This window comes from Lissotriton helveticus, chromosome 11 (assembly GCF_964261635.1).
Source record: "Lissotriton helveticus chromosome 11, aLisHel1.1, whole genome shotgun sequence".
Classification (NCBI taxonomy): Eukaryota; Metazoa; Chordata; class Amphibia; order Caudata; family Salamandridae; genus Lissotriton; species Lissotriton helveticus.
This window is the reverse complement of record NC_136072.1, coordinates 445,554,757-445,570,678: the sequence shown is the minus strand read 5'-3', so window position 1 is coordinate 445,570,678 and position 15,922 is coordinate 445,554,757. Positions and strand designations below refer to the sequence as shown.

At 47.8% G+C, this 15,922-nt stretch overlaps 1 long non-coding RNA gene across 1 annotated transcript in view; it reads left to right on the top strand.

Annotated features, from left to right (window-relative positions):
- The window catches only part of LOC144791297 (uncharacterized), a 105,899-nt gene extending 102,637 nt beyond the window's left edge, over positions 1–3,262 (top strand). The window contains exons 2-3 of the long non-coding RNA XR_013602353.1: positions 2,751–2,815; positions 3,166–3,262. This is a non-coding gene — a long non-coding RNA (uncharacterized LOC144791297). The remainder of the gene's footprint in view (positions 1–2,750; positions 2,816–3,165) is intronic.
- The last annotated feature ends 12,660 nt before the right edge of the window (positions 3,263–15,922 follow it).

The window sequence follows — 15,922 nt, the reverse complement described above, 5'->3', positions numbered from 1 at the left end:
ATTTCTATGGTTTTGTACGAGAAGAATGTCCAACTAACTATAACGTCCCTGAAACCTATGGTTTTTTCAATGAATTTCTAAGGTTTTTTTAAATGCTCATTTCTAACCATAATGTGCCTGAAACCTATGTTTTTTCAGTGAATTTTAAAGGTTTTTTAAAGGCTAATTTCTAACTATATCCTGCCTGAAACCTATGTTTTTTTCAGTGAATTTCAAAGGTTTTTTAAATCCTAATTTCTAATTATAATGTTCATTAAACATGTTTTTTTTCTGTGATTTTAAATTATCATCCCATTCTCAACCTGATGAAAAGTGACGATATTGCAAATTTTCCAGTGATAGCTTCTGCAAAAAAAATCGCCACAAATGAGAGCGACAACTAACACTTATGATATGCAGAGTAGGCGTTCCCGTGCAAAAATAACACAAAAACATAATTTCCCAATATTTTCAGTGACCAGCCAAATCTGCGATGTGATCTAAAAACAGACAAAAAGCTGTGTTAGCAGTAAGAATCTGACATCTTCCTTTTACTGGTCTAATGCAGGACGACTACCAACAGTATGAAAGGGAGCCCAGCCCAGAGCCACATCTGAAGACCAACACATGCCATAGAGCTACTGATCATGCAGCTCCGACACCCAAGAAGGCCACAATACCCACCGCCACCACCCCCAGGACCTCCCCCTGGACAACCCCAACCTACTACCACCAAGGCAGCGCAGAACAGGACAGCGGACCTTCCCAAAACGGCATGGCCCCTTAGCCACACAATAGCTGAATGTTGGGAGATGTGGAAAGCAAGTATGTGTGAAGGACGCCAGTCATCCTTTAATAACATTGTACACAATACCAAGTGTAGCGGTGATGTGCTGGACAGACCTCACTATGCAGAGCACTGACCTTTCTCTGTGTACATAAACTGCTGTAGTGTTGTGGACAGTGGACGCAACCATGTTACCTCCGGCAGTGGGTAAGATCTTGGTAATGTAGCTGTGTCGTCCCCCTCTGGAAGCGGAAGCGGAGTGGGGTGGTCCAACCTACACCACTCCAGCGAAGAAGTGTGAAAAAATAGGCCGGGGCTCTGGGTGTGGTTTAATTCTGGGAAGGCCATTATGTCTGCCACAGCGGCGGCCCTCACTCTGCCAAGAGGCCACCGCTGTGACTGCCGGTCTCCTTGACACAGGCCCCCTGCAAACCCAGCAGCACAGCACCGCAGAGTTATGTCTGTCCAGACTACTGACTTCGATGTACACTGCGAACAGCAGGGCTCACAATTCAGATCGAGTCGCGATTGCAGATGACACAGTCCAGTAGCCAATTGCCCTTGCTCCCAGTGCGGTCAGCTCGGACCACACATCATCGCAGAGAGGGCACATGCTGAGTGCTTCAGGTGCCACTAACTCCGTGCACCACAAGTCATCACCATGTAGCCTTATTAAGGCAGAATTCATTAGACAAAAACATTGCTACCAGTGCGGCCTTCCCGGACCACGCATCATCGCTGGCTGTGTACACGCGGAATGCTTCTGATGCCCCTACCTCAGTGCAGCACAAGTCATTGACCCTTTATGATTGAATCTCTGTGTGTAATCGCTAATTACTGTTGTACTTGTTGCCAGCACCAACCATTCCATGAGGGCTGGCTTACACTCACCCCACATGCACCCAGCACAGACATCACTGGACATGTGACCCTGGTAATAGAAAGGGGTCGAGCGCATGTGCCTGTACCCAGTTCCACTATCTATCTAACTGTGTCCATGTGTTCATTATGTATGCATGATGCTGCCCCTGGGCCCTACCACATTACATTGTGCTGTGGACAGCGCACTCAACCATGTTACCTCTGGCAGTGGGGAAAACTTTGGTTATGTAACTTTGTCTCGGTCATTGTATAAGTACATAGGTAGAGACTGGATCATTAGAGTACTGCAAAGAGAGTGAATAGTGAATTTATAAGTGCTTGGGTATTTGCAGAGTGATTGGATAAGTACATATGTTGGCGGAGCCTAACCCCTGAGCACAAGCTTGGCTCTAATTGCTGCCCTCCATGTGCCAAAAACTGAAATTTGGGCTTTGCATGGCCCTGTATTGCTACAGCTGCAACACTCCACTGAATGTGCAATAAACATTAAAATCCACACAGATATGTCCTGTGCACGATCTTTCATGTGTGGAAGTATGGGTGAATGTAGGGTCAGTGATTCCCTCTACCTTCCATGTTGGCCATGTTGTGGGACTTGGGTTACAGGGTGACACATTGTCACTGGCGGCCTGCATGGCGGCAACACTACAACAGAGACACCCGCATCAGTCCATTCCTCATACAGCCCAGGACACAACCACTCCCATAGCTCCAGAGTCATTGTTCGCAGCCTCACGCAGGACCGGCATACGCCAAGCCAGCCCATCCGCTTATGCTTACAGGAAGGAATGACAACGCTACATGTCCCAGGTCTTCCCTGTAGTTATCTGCTGATCACAGGTCTAGTTGTCAACATGGAAGGTGAGCAGAGAGGCTTGTTTGCGCTGCGGTGTGCAGTCACCTCTGGGCGGTGGGAGTGGATGGTGTGCAGCAGTTTGGGTGAGTTGGGGTAGGCAGACACCTCTGGGCGGTGGGAGTGGATGGGGTGAAGCAGCCTGGGTGGCCAGGGGCGGAGCAGCCTGGGTGGCCAGGGGCGGGACAGCGATGAAGGCATGTGCAGGTGTATGTACTCTACCATTACTGATTCTATACTATGTGTCAGATGAGTGAACTTAAGAGCTGCAGTATGTCCCGGCACGTGGTTGGAGACACACCAGTGGCGGAAAGGTGAGCTGTGAGGGTTTTGTCTGCAGTGTTGGCACTCCCTCTCCCTCTCCATCTCTTCCTTTCGCTCACACTTTTTCTCTTTCTCTCTGTCTTCCTCTCTCTCTCACTCTTTCTCTCTTTCTTTCTCTCTGTCTTTCGCTCCTCTCTCATACTGTTTATCTTTCTTCCTTTCTCTCTCACTCTTTCTCTCTCTTTTCTTCTCTATCTCACTCTTTCTCTCTGTCTTCCTCTCTCACTCTTTCTTTCTCTCTCTCTCTCTTTCTCTTCCTCTCTCTCACTCTTTCTCTCTCTCTCTATCTCCTTTGATGGGCGCATGACGCACAGTCTTATCTTGCTTTTTTGTCTTGCAGGTTGTGATTCACAGATTGTCGAGGGATGACACGCCATGGCTGTAACTACTTTTATTTTGTTGTTTTGTTTAAATAAAATGTATTATATGTAAATCCATAGATGACTGTGATTCTCATTTGTCCAACCTCAAATGCATCTGTTTTATTATAATTGTGCAACATCAGCTGATTTGCTACGTACCAGATTTCGGAAGGTTGCTGTCACATTAGTTTCTCGGGGGTTCGGAGGGGATGGCAGACAAGGGGCTGGTGGCGGGGTGGCGGGGCACTGTTGGGTGTTCGAGCTGCATGATCGTTGACTCCATTGCATCTGTTGTCATTCAGGTGTGGCTTTGGGCTGGGCTCCCTTTCATGTTGCAGGTTGTAGTCCGACTTAACACCAGGTCAGAGCAGGTGTAAACTTTCTGGTGCTAATGCACCTTATCGCCTGTTTTATATTCTCTTCACCGATCTTTCTGGTGGTTGAGAAAGTTGCAAAGTGGTGTGTTTGCTGCTTTTTGCACGAACTCCTACTCTGCATCTCATTAGCGATAATTGCCGGGGTCATCCGTGACGATGCTTTTTGAGGCTGCTATGGCTGGTAACCTGGTGATATGGGCTATTTGCACCAGCATGTGAATGGTGCGTTAAATGTATCACCATTTTGGCTGCGATAAAGTGCCGTCAACTTGGTGATGTGTCTTTGAGAATATGCCCCTTGGTGTTCTAAAGACCTGAGAAGTACTTGAGTGCCGCGCTGAGAGCCGCGCACCCTGCGCGTTCACACTTGGAGGCTGCGCTGAGAGCCACGCACCCTTCGTATTCACACCAGGGGGCAGCGCTGCGAGCCGCGTAACCTTCGTGTTCACACTCGGGGCCACTCTAGGGTCGCAACTCCAAACTTTTTTGAAAAATAAAAAGCATCCACTTTCATTAATTTACATTCGCCTTGGGGACCCCATTCCCCGAAGGCATGCCCATATATATATATATGTATATATATATATATATATATATATATATATATATATATATATATATATATATATATATATTGTTCAAAGTGGAGGGGGGTCGTGTGGCCCCCATCCCAGGCCACTCCTGTCCCCCGGGACCCCATCCCCCAGGGCCTGGCCTCTCTGTTGGGCACCGTGGGTGGAGCCCCAATGCCCCCACCGTCCCGCTGGCTTGTTCTGTGCCTCCAGCAGGAGAAGGCATTCCTTTTGGGCAACAGGAGCTGCTAACATGCAGCTTCCCTTGCCCAAAAGCAATTCTCCTTTCCTATATTGAAGCGAGAGGAGGTTTTCCTCCTCTCGCTTCAACAAAGCAAACCAGGGTTTGCTATCACTAATATCTTCACAAACGGTCGTAGAGAAGGGGCCACTGTACTTTCTCTTCGTCTCCCACTCACCACCATTTGTTCAGCCCTTTTAAGGATTAGATCAAGCTCCATGCAACTCCTCCATTCTCCCACTGTAAGCATCCCCCCACATTCTTCCACATCACACGACACCAGAGCCCCCGCCTGTTCGTTGGTCAAAATGGTATGTTCGTCAGCCTCTACCCACTCTAGGGACAAATGTGAGAAACAGTATGCTTGTGCATTTTTACAGCCACGTATATGTGCACCCAGGAAACGATATTCGTGAAGTCTGGAGGCTATCCTCGTCAGCCTAGCTGATCCCTTGCCAGCTCCTCATGGGCTCAACACCTTGATGGAAGCTTATCATCTGTGCGTATACAAAAATCTAGACACCACAAGAATGTTCTGAAATGTTCCACAGACCATGCCGCAGCCAAGGCTCTGTGCTCTATCACAGAATAGTTATGCTCACTTTCCGTTAAGCAGCATGAGGCAAAGGCCACAGTGTTTTCCTTGCTACCATGCTTCTTGGAAAGGACTGCTCCCAACCCACATGCAGTTGCATCCACCGACAAAATCGATCTGAGCTGTGTGTCAAAAGGTACCAGAATACCTTCCTCACACGCGTCTTTTTTTCACAACATCAAATGCCTCTTGTTGGACATCATTCCATTTGAACATACACCCCTTCTGCAATAGCATTCCTAAACCTTCATAGTTCTCAAAATTGCTTACAAACTTGGAGTAATATTCGATCAGCCCCCTAAAGAATCGTAACTGATCTTTATTGCGAGGAACTGGTGGAGATCTGATCGCTTTCAATAATTCTTCATTTGGTATGACCCCCTCACCCAAGATGGTATGGCCAAGATATTCAATTTCCTCAACCAGGAACTTGCATTTGTCTCTCCTCAAAGTGAGACAGACCCACCTCCCTCAGTTTCCCCAAACTGTCCTCAAGACATTTTTAGGTTCTCACATAGTTTCCCCAAAGACCAGATGTCAGCCTAACAGAACTTCACAAAAGGTAGCGGTACTAAATACACAAATATTTAAAAAGGAGGAGACGATTGCAGTTCTTTGAATGGTTTTCTAGGCAAATGCTTTAGATGTGGGATAGTGGATCATCTGGCCAACAATAATGACTGTCGTGGGTGGAAAACTACTCGCAAAATTTGTGGCAGTAAGGGTAGTTTTGCATCATATTGTATCAGTACCAAAGGGATGAGGAAAGTGAGGGGCGTAGTTTATGAATCTGATTGTGAGCGCGATGAGTGCGTGTTACAGGTACGGGAAGGTTCTGATGAGGGCCCTTATGAGATGGTGCATGTTAATGGCAGTTCTGTCAATATGCTTTTTGATTCTGGGGCAAAAATAACTTTAATACCCAGAGCATTTTATGACCGTCATATTAAAACAAGAGTCCAATTGTCTTGGCCGGATATAAAACCTAAAGGTTATAAGGGGAAATCCATAAAACTATTGGGATATTTTGTAGGTACGATGTAGCTGAAAGACAGAATGATTCCGGGCAAGGTGTATTTGTCTTTAAAGGGCAACTCTTTAATTAGTTGGGTGCATCAGAAGGAATTGGAGGTCTCCCTAGATCCTAATAAGGTGTCTTCAGTTAGGTTGAGAGACAAAAAGACAGCAGTTTCCTTGGTGAACAGTGCAGTGTGTTTGAAACAGAGCATAGAGCAATTGTTTCCTGTAGTCTTCAGGAAGGAATTAGAATGTCTAAAACATCATCAAATAAAACTAAAGTGATGTGTTGCTGCAAAAACTTGCAAGATAAGGGGTGATTCTTTGGTGATGAGAGATGCTATGAAGAAAGAATAGGAAAGACTATTGAGTGAAGTTATAATTCAAGAAGTTGCGGGCACAGAGTGGTTGTCTCCGGTTGTTATGTTGCGTAAGTCCAATGGAGATGTGAGACTCTGTGTGGACTTGAGGGAGCTGAACAAAGCTGTAATAGTAGATCATTATTTCTTGCCAAATAATAATTAAATACTGTACAGTTTAGACGGGGCTACGCTTTTCTTCTCTCTGGACCTTACATCTGCATATCATCAGATCAACCTACATCCTTCCTCACAAGATATTACAGCTTTTATAATACCTTTTTGTACATCAAGTATCCATGCATGCCTTTTGGGTTGATCTCGGTGGCTGCTGTCTTCCAAAGGAGCATGGAGCGAGTGTTGGCAGGTGTCACTGGGGTGAAAATATATCTGGATGATGTTTTGGTGTGTAGTAAAACACAGGAAGAACATGATGCAAGATTAAAGTTGACTTTAACTAGAGTTAATGCCAGTGGGTGGAGGCTTAAGCATGAAATGCAAGTTTAGTTGAGGGGATTAAATACCTAGGTCATTTAGTTACTGGCAGTGGTATTAGGCCTAAAGAACATTTCTTGAGAGCTATAACTGGTATGCCTAGTCCTATTAACATGGACACATTTCTCATGTTTTTTCAGTACAGTGGAGTACCATAGTACATTTGCCCAATATTTGTCTGATAGGTGTGAGGACATGAGGTTATTAAAGAAGGGAGCTGAGTTTGTATCATCAGGAGAATGTGAGGTGGAGTTTCAGTGTGTAAAGGGTAATATTAGGCAAGCAGCTAAGCTAGACAGCTTTGAACCTGGTGCAAAGAAAATAATGAGAACACATGCCAGTGCTTCAGGACTTGGAGCATTGTTAGAGCAAGTGGTAGATGGGAAAAGTCAACATCATCATATTTATTTCAAGAGTGTTGCAAGGAGCTGACATTAACTACTTATTTATTGAAAAAGAAGCGCTGGTGGTCTTCTGGACTGTAAGGAAGTAATGCAAATGTATCTGGGGTGGACATTTCACAGTAAAGACCAATCATAAACCTTTGGTAGAGGTATTTGGGATAAAAGGAATTGATGTAATCTCTAATTGAATAAGAAGGTGGGTAGTAATACTGCAGAAATGTTATTTTGAAGTAGCTTATCTTGCTGGGGTAATGACACGTGGCAGACTATTGTCCGAGATTATTTGTTGAGGAAATAAGGTGAGGGACATCTTGAAGGTGAGGATGTGTTTGGAGAAGATGATGTAAAAGTTTGTTAGGTGACCAGAAGCATTGTACAGGAAGAGGAGTGGAGAAGCTTCAAAGACCAAGGTCCTGGGAGGGTAGTTTCCCATGGACAAGAACAGTGATGGGTTTTAGGTTTTCTGGAATGTGAAAGATGAACTATCGATAGTGGATGGGTTCATCATGAGAGAGGATAGGCTTATGCCGCTCAAGAAGGTCAGAACAAGATTCATAGAGAATGCTCATGAGGGTCAACCTGGTATTTGTAAGAGAAAAGAGAGATTAAGGGGACATTACTGGTGGCCAAGGATGTATCTTCTTGTAGAGAGAGTGGATAAAGAGTGTTTGGAGTGCAGACAGAGTGATTCAATTCTCAAATGCAGGACGCAACCCATGGTGATCAGAGAGAAACCTACAGGACTATGATCTAAAGTAGCCATAGATGTAATGGTACCACTCACTGTGACAAATTCATAACCCCTGCATAGAACTGTATTCCTGCTGGCCAGAAATTAAGATTGTGAGTTCTATGGAAAAAGTGCAGTTATAGAGTTTATTGAGGAGTTATTTGGGAAAGAAATATTTCCTGACTCTCTACTTACTGATAATGGTGTGAAATTCCCATGGAAACGCATTTGTCAAAAAGAGGCATAAAGCACAAGAAAACATCACTATATCACCCGAATCCAATAGTGCAATTGAGCTCTTCAACAAAGTCCTGAAGGAGAGTATTCAACATTCTCTAGCTAATAAGTTAAACTGGACAGTTGAGCCAAAACTAGGTTGAACATGTACAGGGTGACTCACCATTCCTCCACAGGTGTGAGTTCCTTTCTACTTTTTAAGAAGAGGGTTTCCAATCATCAGGTGGGCCCCATGTGGTTAAATACATTGAAAGGAATGGGTAAGAATATGGTGGCTGAAACTATGAGAGGTTGGAAAGAGAGAGAAACAAATTGTTGAGAAAAGAAAGAAGAATTTTGACAGGAGAAGAGTGGTGAAATAAAGAAAGATGTGAGTAGGAGATTGGGTAAGAATAAAGAATTCTAGGAAAATGGTTTAAATGACAAGTTCAGTCAACCTATATAGGTGAAATGCAGTGAAGACTAGTGCGCATCACATATGGAATTTAGGGTTAGTTGCTGTGCGGAAGAGTCTGATAAAAGGAGGCCGTAGTGCGAGTCCTGCTAAAGGAATAGACAAGAGTTTTCATGAAAAGAAAACGTCATTTACGCGGGTGGTGAGAAGACCATTGTATCAGAAACACTGTATAATTCAACCTTAATAGGCTATTTGTAATCTTCTATTGAATTAATATTCTGTAAAGGTGATATTATGTGTTATTATTATTAGTTCTCGAACTTCTGATATACTGGAGCTTATGTATATATCTGATTGTATTTTTGGGGTTGGCCTCTTTAATTGCAATGAGAGGAAGGTGTACGGTATCCTACCCAATGCAATTATATTGTGTTCAGTTCTGGAACACTGAAGGTGTTTCCTTGGTGTTAGAATGTAAAGTCATGAGAGTGGCCAGTTCTGATCCAGGAGGTGGAGTTACAAAGAGCGTTGTGATGGATGGGCTTGTCCGTAGGAAAACTAAATACATTTACTTTGGATTTACACTTCTACCTGCGTGGGGTGACCGACTTACACATGGCTGATTTTGCAATTGCTTTTTTAAGTCATCCTTAGCTGCTAAATATCTTTTGTGGAGATAACGTTCTTGCAGCTGATGACTTACTGAGATTGCTCTACCATTTCCGATTCCCTCCTGGAGGAATCTGTGCAACACAGTGTGGTCATTTTTGCTTAGCTGAATGTTCAGTGCTGTACATATGACCCACTTGCCAATTATTTCATAGTTTGATGCACTTGCAGCTGTATTATTTGTAAAAAGAGATTTCACGGCCATCTGAGGAGCATGTTTCAGGGTAAGGGTGGAAGTCTGCATCACAGTGCTTCAGAGGCTTTTTGGGATGGCACATGCATATCCACTCTACGTTTCCAAACATGGTCCCACTCCACATTTCATTCAAAACATCACTCGGCCATCTGCATGTATCACGTCGCAGTACTTTTTGGCCCTGTCTGCTGCCGTTATATGGGTGGGTGTTGGAAATGGGGGTTGCCCAAGTCTCAAAGGGGGTAGCATGGCATCAAGCGGACAGGCCAAACTTCGAGGACATGTGAAGCACTCACGCAGTACCCTCAGTCAACACACCAGGCACACCACAAAAGAGGCAGGACACCAGTTTGAGTTGGAAAAAGATACGTCGTTTAGTAGGGTTTCCAACCTGCAAGGCAAAAGAATGCAAAACAGTAGTGTCACACAGGACGCCAAATGGCGCCAGAGCCAAGTGAATAAAGGGGGGAATTATTTACATAGGAAGTAGTCCATGCTGAAAGAGAAAAATTGTGATTAAATAACAGTAGACCTGGGGCCAATCTGGCGGGGCCAACTCAGGCTCTCATCCTTAGGGGGTTGTAATTGCAAAATTCTACGTTAGCATAGAAATACATCATGCACATTAGCACCAACCCACCCCTGTTAGGGAAAAACAACAACAGAGCATTACAGCACATACTAGTCAGGAGCACCTGTAAGAAATCAGTACGGCAGGCTCATTAACCAGGGCATAAACAGGGGCCTGGAATAACTCATCAGGCCAACCCATTGACCAACATTATGCAGAACATACCTCACCCAGCATTAATATCAGATAGGGGCCCTCCTCCTAGATCAGGAACACCTGTCAGGACTCAACTAGGCTCCCTTTACCATCACTAAGGGGTATCAACATCAGGGTGTACACAGCAGTCAACCCTCCTTACTCCGGGACTCCCTTAGACATTTCCTTCCTCAGGGTACCTTAATAACTGGGGACCTCAGGGCAACCCGTACAGCAGGGACCTATATTTGCACTAAGGGAGAATAAAACTCTCTACCCCAAAATATGCGATAAGGACAACCGGCTTGCTCCTGAGTTGTCTAGAAGGACAGTGAGGTACAGGCGATGTAGGGCAGTTCAATACTTCTCGTGCCCAAGTTGCAGGTGCCCTCTGCCAGACGGGGCGCCTGATAAAGTAACACAGTCCCCGGGGCGGGCACCGGCAATGTACCCCGTTGCCCTCTTTATCCCCCACACAGTTAAATGTAGGCCCCACTCACCGGGCTCAATAGGTTCTGCGGGGCGTCCTTTGCGGTCTCCTCTGCAGGGGGGGACCAGGCACCGACAATGTGCCTCGAGGCCCCCCTTTCCGCGGCATCACCCGGGGCCCAGGGGTTCCAAAACGGCCTCTGGACGGCCACACTCGCCTCACCCGGGGCCCAGGGGTTCCAAAACGGCCTCTGGACAGCCACACTCGCCTCACCCGGGCCTCCTAATCTCACAGGGGGGGGCCTGGGGCTTCAACACGGTGTCTGGGCACCCGTTGGGGAAGCCTGCCTGGCTTTCCTCCCACGTTACAAGGCTCCTGCAGCCGGCTTCGTTGGAGGGGGCGGGGCTGGCACCGACAATGTGACCCGGCCCCTCACTTAGGACCGCAGACCGGCGGGGTGGCCTCCCGCTCCGGTCGCTCCAATTCGGGGCTCCCCCCTTGACCACGGGGGCCCGCACCAACACTTCACCTGGGTCCCCTTCCCTCACGGGGACCCAGGGCTTTGCGACGCTCTTCTCTCGCTGGCGGGCCGGCACCGACAGCGTGCCCCGGCCCCGCCTTCTCCACCGGCCCCTCGCGTGGGGCACAGACCGGCGGGGTGGCCTCCCGCTCCGGTCGCTTCTCTCGGGGCTCCCTCCTTGACACGGGGGCCCCGCAACGGAGCTTCACCCGGGTCCCCCTCCTACCTCACGGGGACCCGGGGCTTCGATTCCCCTTCTCCTGGCCTTCCCGGCCAATAGCCAATCCCTGCGCGGCCTTCAGGGGTCACGGCCGCGCAGGCCAATCAGTGCGTGGCGGGGGCGGGCCGATGACGCGGTCAGGCCCCCGTCACGTGACGAGGTAGACGGCGGCTTCAGGGCCTAGCGCGGCCCTCACTCCACTTCGGCGGCCCTCTCCTGGCACCGGGGGCCGCCGCAACGAGGCCCACAGCAGTGGGGGGGGTCCCACACACGCCGGGCCGCGGCGGTGATTCCCAGCGGCGATAAGGGGTAGGCTTCCTTGTAATTAATTAATTATATAGCGGACAGCGCGCGGAAACGAGGGTAGGCTCCTCAGCGCTATTCCTCCTCACAGTTTCCTCAGCGCCTGCACAGCGCAATTCTCCTCAGCAGATGGCGCTATTTACAGCGCACTGCTCCTCACACAGCTGGCAAAGGGGGCCACAGCTTCCTAGCGCACTGCTCCTCACACAGCTGGCAAAGGGGGCCACAGCTTCCTAGCGCACTGCTCCTCACACAGCTGGCAAAGGGGGCCACAGCTTCCTTGGGGGCACCAACCTCCCCAAAACAGCGCTTCCACAGCACAGCGTCCAGCAGATACACCTCACAGGGGCTCAATCCTCCCCAGGCGGCTCCACCCGGCCCAGCACTTCCAAGGGGGGCCACAGCTCCTCCAGAGGGGGTAGACAGTCCCACTACAGTTCCTCAGGGGCAACTCCTCACCTCCTGGGGGGAATCCAATTAGCTCCTTCCCTTCCCAGTGCTCTCTCAGCGCGGCGCTGGCATGGTTCCAGATCCCAACTGTGACAGGGACCTAGTCAGGGGCCCTCCCTTGTCAGAGGCCCATGGGGACAGCAGAGGTGGGGGGTTCTAGGGGTGCAGGGCCCAGCTCACAGGCCCATGTGGCGGTAGCACCTCACAGCAGGTCCCCTCTCTTTCTTGTCCCTGCGCTGACTGACTCTCTGGTGACACTTCACCCTATTTATACCCTCCTCCCAGGCAGTGCCAGGACCTTCTAGAATGTTGGCACATCTAGCCTAAACTGGTTCTAGGGGAGGGGGTGAGCACCCTGGGTGCCAGGCTTTCCCTCCAAAAGCTAGGGGTAGCTGGGTAATATTATCTAGACCGCTGACCTATGTCAGTCCAGTGGCAAAACCCATGGCCATGGCATCCATTTTAAAAGCAATACATTTCAGTCAGGTGCAGTTTTAAAATGGGGGTGCAGTTTTAAAATGGGGGATTTTACAAGTGCTCACATTATGTCAGGTAATTACATTTTCACAAGGTGTCTCACACCACTCATGGCCTATACAGGTTTAATCCCATGGGGGAGACAATCTAGATAAGGGGGTCAAAAGCGAAAAATTTTGGGGGGAAAAAGGCCAAGTCCAACAGTGGGCAAATGCGAATGATTGTTTATGATCTTCGCAGGCTACTTTAACTACTCTATCTTGCCTTTGGTGTGGCGACTGGCTGCTCCCTAGGAAGCCTGAAGTTCTTCAGTGAGGTGGCACACCTGTCACATACTTCTCATCATGTTTGGACCATCTGTGGAAGTGTGATGTACTAATATGTGACTAGCCTGTGAATATATTGAGTGTCACTTCACATGCTCCAAAAAGGTCACTGAAATCAAGGAAAAAAGCAGAGTCCAAATGCAATCTCAAAACGCACACGTCTGTCTAAAGCACTTGCAATTAAAAACAAAATACACAATATGGCCTCAAACAAAATCACAATTTAAAGCAGAAGTCAATCTAGATGGAATCAAGCAAATGTAGTTTAAATACCGAAGTCTTCGGCAAAACAAGGAATACCGGAAACCTTTTGAACTGTTATTATGGTTGCAGAGTTGGAATGGAAAAAAGAAGTCCTTTGCAGTTTGGTGGGGCACTTGTTAGATCCTTCTTATCAATTGGGTCCTCTGATGAAGTATGGCACACCATTGCTTGACTGGCCTGAAAATACTTTATATGTTACTTCACATACTCCAAAGAAAAAAGAAAGTCGCCGCAATCGGAGGAAAAAGCAGAGTGCATATGTTTACAAAATATGCAATTTCAAAAAACACAAACAGGCACATGCATCAACCATTTTTGCGAGCGCACACAGTGCGAATCACAAAAATCGGCCGCTTGCGCCTGCACAAAGGGCTTCTGCGATGCATCAACCTGTCAGCCTCTTGCAATTTAAGAAATCGCAAATTATTGATGTTAGACCTGTCTGGCTTTTTGCGTAGTCCCTCCAATTTATTATTTATTTTGTCCCCTTTTTGCCCCTCATACTTTTATTAATTTTTGTGTCCACTAGCTTTTTCAAGGTGTTGGTAAAGGGGATAGGTGTTCTTTCACCCTCATAGTTTTTCACCTCAGGCCTAGAGGCCTTTCCTGACAGGAAAATAGTTGGAGTCACAAAATGGTGGCTACCAACTGTCCCAACTGACAAACCTAGAATCTGTCCCATAGGATAGAGTAGGGCATTCCAGAACCTTCTGGTCCCTTCTGGACCTTTGAGGGTCAGCCTATAAAAGGCGGAATGCTGGTCAGCCATTTGGTCTTACCAGAAAGAGAGTCAGCTGGAGGACAGGCTGTAGCAGGAGGTGGGGGTAGGATAGTCAGAGGGTTGTCTTATTGATTCACCACCCTTCCTCCCTTGGGTTATTTGTCCTGATCCTGCTGCTTTGGATGGCTGGAGACCCTGGGCGCCTGACCAACCCCTAGTCTAGAAATACAGGGGGGTGAAAAGGAGAAGGAGACTGCAGCGCTGCGGAGCGCAGTCCTCTGCCCAGTTGGAGAGACTTTGAAAGAGTGCCCCTTTATCACCAGCCTCTACCCAGCACGGGGGTTAAAAAGTCCCTGAAAAGGGGTAGAGAATAGGAGCCTACATGTGAGGAGAACTAGTTGTATCCCCCATCTCCTTGAGTGGTAAAGCAGGCTAGTGCCTTGTGACCCTGTGGGTCCTTACCAGACACGCAGTCGGCAGATCGCCAATTCCCCTCTCGAGTCAGAGGAAGGAGAGGGGGCCGGATATCCAGTGAGCAGTGCCGGTTTCTAAGAGGCAGCGCTGATTTCGCCGTGTGCAGGACCCCGGACCGGCCGCGTTGTTGTGGTGGTGCCACTGATCTATAGAGAGAGGGCTGGCTGAAGGAAGTCGGGCGCTATCGCGCATGCCCCAGGCGGATCCACTTCCCTTTCCAGGAGGGGTCTTGGAGTAAGCAGGCCCGTGGGGAAGCCACTGTCAGCGGTAGCGTGGCCGAGGCAGACTCCGGTCTGGTGCCGCTAGTCACCCGCGCATGCGCGGAAACACCACTGCTGCCAGAGAGACAACGTGATCAAGCTGAGGAGAGATCGGTGAGAAAGTAGGCGGGAAGCGAGCACCGGCGCTTCCTCTCTCGTGAAACCCCCCTTTTCCTCTGCTAACGCTCTAACAAGGAGGAGCGGTGCCGAGCAGGGGAGGAGGGACGAGGGACAGCAACGAGCGCCAGAGAAGGTTGGTTACCTCCCTCACTGTGGGACAGAGATACTGGCCTCAGGGGCCCCACGCATTGAGACCAAGTAAGGAGGTTATGCGAAGGGGGGGGAAGTTGGAGGCCAGTGAGTCAACTACAAGGGAATCAGACTGCCGTGTGGCAAAACAGGGGATGAGCTAAGACTGGGGAATGATACCAAGCCTCTTTTAGGGAACTTTGAAGAATCCACTTTCCCCACAGGAGGTTTTCCCTCAGTGAACAAACTATCTTAAACCAATCTCTTTCCCTTACTGTGGCCAGAACTGGTGAGGAGCCTATATAGGGCCATTTAAGTGAAGTATAGAAGCTGCTTCTTGTGGGAGCTACTGTACTGTGATGTGATCTTTTAAAGCCAAATAGAGTGACTAATCTGACAATTTTGAGGAAGTTACAAATCCTATGACTGAATGTAAAAGCGTAGTGAATTGGAAAACTGATTAATGTAGAGATTTGGCAACTGTTAAAGTGTCTCTATTTTCATGACAAACTGTAATGTGTTAAACTGAAATTTTAAAAGACAAAAGAGCAAAAACTATTTTTATAAACAAGCTCATATTTTTCCAACATTGGTGTAGTGTCATTTTTGGGTGTTAATGCGTTAATTTACTGCTGGGTGGTTTGCAACCTTCACACATGTGCCTCTAGTATTTGTGACTTACCCTAGGCCAGGCTACCCTAGGTGACCTGACATCCCAGGTTCCAACAAGTTGGTGTCTTTCGGTGGGATCCTGACTGTGGTTGCAGCTACTCAGTAGTAATTGAACGTAATACACTAGCCTACACCAGGAGTTTTCTCCTAGCGGCCCTCCTAATTTGTCCTTTTGTCTTTCCAAATTTGTTCCTGGTGGTGGGGTGGAGGTGGCTTTAGGTTGCCCTTGCAACTCTAATTTCCTTGTGTGTATAACTTGGTATTGCCTATTGTAAAATGGAATTTGCACTAGAAAACCTAGATACCTATTCTGT